The sequence below is a fragment of the Trichosurus vulpecula genome, chromosome 1, assembly GCF_011100635.1.
Source record: "Trichosurus vulpecula isolate mTriVul1 chromosome 1, mTriVul1.pri, whole genome shotgun sequence".
Classification (NCBI taxonomy): domain Eukaryota; kingdom Metazoa; phylum Chordata; class Mammalia; order Diprotodontia; family Phalangeridae; genus Trichosurus; species Trichosurus vulpecula.
The window spans coordinates 361,712,518-361,719,293 of NC_050573.1; the positions used below are offsets into that span (position 1 = coordinate 361,712,518).

The 6,776-nt window shown below is 42.1% G+C and overlaps 1 pseudogene; it reads left to right on the plus strand.

The window, feature by feature from the left end:
* The first annotated feature begins 646 nt into the window (after positions 1-646).
* Positions 647-2,763, plus strand: LOC118838482 (annotated as a pseudogene).
* Positions 2,764-6,776: the final 4,013 nt, after the last annotated feature.

Sequence of the window (6,776 nt, forward strand, 5' to 3'; positions counted from 1 at the left end):
TCCCTGGAGGGAAGGCGAAAGATGTGTCGCGAGGGAGGGAGAGAAAGAGGGCGGGAGGGAGAGGAGGGCGCGGGGGAGAGGGCGAGGGCGCGAGGAAACTGGCACTTGGTTTAGTAGCACCAGCTCCACCTGCTCCGGCTGGACCTGAAGCCGCGGACGTGCCTCCTCCTGGCCGGGGCTGAAGGCTGCGAGACAGAGCAGGGACGGGGCTTCATAGCCGGTAGGAGCCGTGTCTGACGCCGCGGAAACTCAGTCTGAGCACTGGACTTCTCCAAGTCCCCCGACAGCAGGCAAACGGGCTTCGACGAAGCCCAGAAGATGGAAGGCTCGGTTTTGGATAAAGTCCCATCTAGCTAATGTGACAGAAAATTCTTTCAGGAAACGTTGCCCTGGGGCAAGCCCTGCAAGCCTTTTATTTTCACTAACTTAGCTAGCTGCGAGAGGAGATAGGAAGACATCCCCAACTGAACTGCATGCCTGTAGGCAAGAAAGGATGAGTCTAAACGAGACTAAAATACTTAGGAAAGTGAGAACCTTGTGTTTTCTTAACTTGGTGTCCCTCCACTTCCTGAAGAAAATAGAGAAAGTTCTCCACTTCAAAAAGGAGGTGGGAAAAAACACCACCACGTAGAGCAAAGCTTTTGCCATGAAAGAATCAGTGTCTAATTTGTCGTCTCAGACACCGTTGTAAACAGTTTCTGTTTCTTATCCCTTATTTAATTATCTTCATGGATTTTCGCGTTAGTTTATTTTGCTTTGCTTTCTCCAAGGTCACCAACGACCTCTTTATTGTCAAAGTCATTGGCTCTTTTATCAGACCTCTTCTCTTGAACCTCTGCACCTGCTGACCACTAAGAAGTTTTCTCCTCTCTTTGGCTTTCAAGTCTCATCTGACCATTTCTCTTTCTCCTCCCCATATGCTTCTTTCTCCTCTAGGGATCAGAGGATTTAGAATTAGGAGAGACCTTAGAGATAATCTCCCATTTTACAGATGAGCATCCCACATGAATAGTCCCTCTTAAAATTACTTTGTACTTTATACTTGTCTGTATGTTATCTCCCTCCCACTAGGGGATTTCATTTTCATGGAATGTTCCATTTTTACACTTTCATCCTCTTTTGCCCAGTGCAGTGCCCTGAATGTGATAGGGACTTAACAAATGTTGGTTGAATTGATTTTAATAAGGAACTTGATGTGATGTCTAAAAAAGATTAAAGGACTTTCTTAAGGTCACACAGCTAATTGCAGAACCAAGATTCAAACCAAGGTCTTCCAACCCCAAATCCAGTGTTTCCCCCGAAGCTCTGCCATTCTCTAAGATTCTGACCTGATCTCTCCTCTCTCTCTAACAATCTCTCCCTTCATGATTTAATCTACTCCAAAAGCTTCACTTATCACATCTTAAATTCTTCTCTGGGTCATGTTGTGGATGATCAAGGCCTTGAAATTAGATGGACTCAACTGGGTTGGATAGGCAATTGGGCAGAATCGTAGGCACAGGTAATGGCTGATAGTCACACATACAAGTTAATAAGTTTCTGATTTAAAACTATCTTATGCTGATATTAATTTCAATACTTACATCAAGCAGGAATGATATAGAGTTATTAAAACTAAATTAATTATTAACATTAATACTCAATTAGATGTGTATCTAATCACTATGGCTATTCCTTCCATCGGTTCAGATTATAACACATTCATATCATCTCATCTCACATGTTTTTAATCCACGTAGTTCCTTAAATCCTTTATGTGTTGGAGGTCTGCTGCTTTAAAAAAAATCTATTTTGAGACTACAAGTTAAAGGCTTCAGGAATCTGTTACCCTTCATCCTCAATGCAACAACAGCTCCCTTCTTTTTCTGGATGTATAAGTTCATAAAATCATAAGATCATACGTTTAGAGCTGGAAGGGATGTTAGAAGTCATCTGGTCTAAAACCCTCCTTTTATAAATGAGGAAACTAGCCTATGAGGCTGAGGTTAAGTGACTTTCTCAAGCTCTCAAAGGTATGTCTGGCAGAAGCCATGATTCAGACCCAGATTCTTTGATTGCATAGCCTATGCTCATGCACATGGAGTGGGAGGGAACGGGGTGGGATTCATACCAAGAAGGACAAGGCCTTTGCAGAATTCCTGTCAGATGAAATTAAAGAGGAGAAAAAATAATCCAGGAACACAAATCATTTCCCAAGATGTCAAGATATTGGGAACTGTGTGTGCAAGGGACGGAAGACAAGTTAGTCTAGAGACTAGTTGGTGAGAGGATTATGATCCCATTCAATATTAAGGTATCCCTCTGACACTTGACAGAGACACTAGAGGGACAGAAGGCTGAAGAGCAGAAAGAGCCTGAACTTAAAACAACCCTGAAATTTGTGGTGGAGGCTGTGCAGGACAATACCAAGAAGGACTGGACTGCTACTATCTACAGGATGAGGTTGGACAGGAAGAAGAGGAGGAGAGTGACATTTTCTCTATCAGGGAAGTTAGCTTTCAGCCCAGCAGTAGGTCCAACTGGAAGGACACAGACTACACACTGAACACAGATTCCCTGGACTGGGCCCTGTATGACTTCTTGATGGGCTTCATGGCTGACTGAGGGGTAGACAATACGTTTGCAGATGAACCAATCAAGCTCAGCATGGCTTTGGAACACCAGGAATACATCAACTTTCTAGAAGATCAGAAAGGGTTTGCCAAGTGTCAGCAGGGAGGTCTGAGACTGCAAGACCGCACCTTGGTCCTTAGAAGAGAATAGTTGTCTAGAAGCTATCATGGACAAAGTTCAGTAAAATACTTTCAGACATAAATCATGTTACCTAACCCACTTTTATTTTCCTTGTTCTGCTGGCATTTTTGTACACCACCACAGAATGATGAAAAATACAACTGCTTAGACTCCTATAAAAACATTAAAAGCCCCTGGGCTATGCTGCAACTGATAATGACTTTTACTTCATGTTTTGGGCTGCACTTGAGAGAACAGGCACTATGCACATCTTTCACCACCTCCCATCTCTAGTTTCACAGCACTTTAAACACTGTGTTCCCTTAAACATGGAAATAAAGCACCACACCCATTTATGTGTCTTTGATTGAAGTTCTAGCCAAGGATGCCCAATGAATGGATAGCTCATAGTCACCCAGTCTAAGATGAGATAGGGCTGCTTCTATCATACATTTCCAATTCAGGTTTGCTCTTCTAATACCTCAGAGGGCCATGATTCCCAGGTCACTGCCACCTGACACTGCTCTACACCAAGGAAAACACTTTGGTGAGCAGAGCAATGAAGACACTGGCTTGGCCTCGGTTACTTTATACCCAAGAGGCCCCACTCTTGAGACACTGGCTTTCTTTCCCTAGACCTTCAAGGTCTATGCTGTAGGGCCTTTGGCCACCACAAGTGGTGGAAGGGCGAAGGGGAGGAGGGGCTTGCCCAGCCTGTTATTAGTTTTATATGTTATTGTATACAGCATGCCATGGGAGGGGGAAGGAACATGCTTAGATGGTTTTACAGTCATTCATTATCTTATATATACACAGAACTTTCTAAGAATATATAAGAAATAAGCAGAGTCCTCCTCCTCGTTCTTCCCCTCCTCCTCCTTCTCTCCCTCCCTCTCCACACATATATACGTGTATAGACATACATGTGCACTTACATACACAAACTTGCATAAATACATTCATATATATGTATATGTTGAAATCTTTACTTGCTTATTATGTCCCTTAGTTTTGTAAGGGGCATCACCCTGTGTGTGTATGTGTGTATATAAACAGTGATTCCCCTCATAATATATACATATACACATATAATCTATGTGATATATATTTAAATATAAATAGTAATATATGAAATACACTATGCAATATACAATACATATGTACAGAATATGTGCATAACATAAAAATATGTATATATTCATTGGTGTAGAGAATCTACTCTACCAATGTAGATGGGCAACCGGAGTGCCAGGCGGTTAAATGATTGCCCAGGGTCACAAAGTTGGTATATGTTAGAAGTAGAATTTAATCTACGTCTTCCTGATCCCAAGACTATCTGTCTTTCATACTAATAGTAATAGCTAATATTTATATAGTAAAGAGTTGTAAGTGGTTTACATATTTGGAAACTAAGGCTAAGAGAGGTTACGTAATTTGGCCAGGGTCACACAGCTAACCTGTGTTTGAGATAGAATTTGAATTCAGGTCCTGACTTGGTCTGGTGCTCTATCTATACATAAGAGTATATACCCAGACCCACAATCACATCTACCCACTCACATACCCATGCACACCCATGTGTGCATGCACATACACACAGATGTATACTGGTAAATGTTTAACAATTGGCTCTCCAAGAAGAAAAATGTAGTCACTACACACTTTTAAGTTTAATCTGCATTACTACCTACATGGTAAAGTGGATAGTGTGCTGAGCTTGGAATCAGGAAGGCCTGAGTTCAAATCTAACCTCAGACGATTATTAGCTATGTAATCTTGGATGAGTCAATTAACCTCCATCTTAGTTTCCTCAACTCTAAGATGAGAATAATAACAGTACCTACACCCCAGGGTTGTTGTGAGGATTAAATGCAAGGTAGAGGAGTGGGGAGAGGTTTGTGCCCAGAGCAGCAGGTGGGGATAAGTACGATAAAAGAATGACAACGGGAAAGGGAAATGAACCACAGTCTAGAGGCAACAGGAGGAAAGAAACATAGATGTGGACACTGATGGATCAGGAGAAAGCAAAGAGGGAAAAGCCAGCTTTACTGTTAGAGAGAAGAGGGCCAACCTAATTCATTTATTTTTTCACTCAATCATTCAAAAAACATTTAGTAAGCAATTAGTGTGTGTAGAGTACTTCAATAGGTGGAGGGGGAAACAGTCTAGAAACAACACTATCCCAGTCTTCATGTCCTTGCCCTTATATGATCTAGTGGAGGGATAATAATAATATACAGTACAAAGGCATCGGAGAGATGTAAAACAACGCTTGATGCAGTGGAAAGAGCAGTGGCTTTGGAGTGAGAGGACATGTGTTCAAATCCCTCCTTGGTCACTTAGTGCCCAAGCAACTTGGGGCAAATGACTTAGTCTTCTAGACTTTGGTTTCAATACAAGGTAGAGTGAGTGGCACATAGTAGGCACTATATAAATGCTAGCTGCTATAATTACTGTTACTATTCTTCATCATTTCCTTAAGTCTAGAAATCAACAAAACAATAAATCAAGCTCTGATTTATAGTGTCTGCCCATTTCTGAAGTATAAACGCTCACACTAAAAATTTAATAATTGACTCTCCTGAGATGGTTCCAAGTTGCTCCCACACACCCCTGCATTATGTGTATGAGTATTTGCAAGTTCTATAGCCCTATGTGGGAGATCTAAAGTGAAGAAGGAAGAGTTTGCATTGAAAAGCCCATATATGCAGTCAGACTCGTGGCTGACTTAAGTCACTCATTTGTCAGCCATCATTTTGACACCTGGCACACCTATCCTCAAGTTGCTGATAGTAACATACTGCAGCCTTGCTACACTCATCATTGCCTTCTCATTCACTGTCCTTTGAGTCACCTGTAGCTGTGATTCTTGTGAGGCAGTCTGTAATTCGGAGCCATAGAGCCTAGCCAGAAGAATGAAAAATGACAAAATTCACTTGGCTTTCACTAATGTAGAAGCAACATTATTGCTTTTTGAATTAATAAGCTGCTCAGGAGAAAGGCTCTTTTCAAGCCTAAATAAAATATACCAAGAATAAATTGTCGATGGCAATGTTATACCAAAAGCTGTTTGACCCTGTTTGATATAAATCTGGATTACTTCCATGAAATTTGGGTTAAGAAGCAATCAGGGTTTGACTACATTCAAAAGTAGTTGTTTTCCACCTGGGAGGTGTTAGGTGATCTGGACATGCCTGTAACAAGTCTCTCAGGGTGCTTCCTCATTAAGCTATCTGAGCTTGCTCCAAGCCACATCACAGAGATAAAAGAGAAAAAGCAGAGTCCCTTGCTTTCCCACAGGGTCTCTGCTTCTATAACAATTCATTGGTGGCCATGACCTCAGCGTAGTATATATGAAGCTCTTTCCATCCTTCTTCATGCCTGACTTTTGAACCACAAGATATCTCAGCTGCCAACTTCAGTTGCCAACTGCACAAACCCCAAACTTTTGCCAAGACTCAAGTGCTCTTCTAACTTTGTGACTTTCCCTAAATCCCTTTTCTCAGCAAGGATGCTCCCAGTTTGCAGGATAGTTGGGTTGGCAATGCCTCCAGGTCTGGAAGGACACTTACTCCCTCCCATATCCTACTTCTTTTTTCTTTAGTTTGGGCCCTGCTGGTTATGCTACACATCTGTTCCACACCTGCTCATCCATTTGGGTCCTATCCTGGCCCCTGATCCCCTGGAAAAAGAAGCCATTTTCCCTTCTGGGTCCCAAAGATTCCTCCTCTGTTTTTCAAGGTTCCCAGCACTGACCTTTCAGTAACCTCCATTGCTCCTCCTAGAGATTCTATGGCTCCTTAGCCTGGCATGTCCTGAGTTCAGTGAAGGATTAAGTCCACCAGCTCAGGTTACCAGCTCTGCCCACATCCCCTTTTCTCTAATGACTCATCACTCAGGTGTTCTGAAGGGGGGTAAAGTGGAACTTTGCCCGAAGTTCCTTAATCACATTCTGAGGTATATGATATTTTAGGACTAAGACCAAAAATCCCCAACTACCATAAGGGGAGGTAGAACCTTTTACATCCTCTTAAGACAAACAG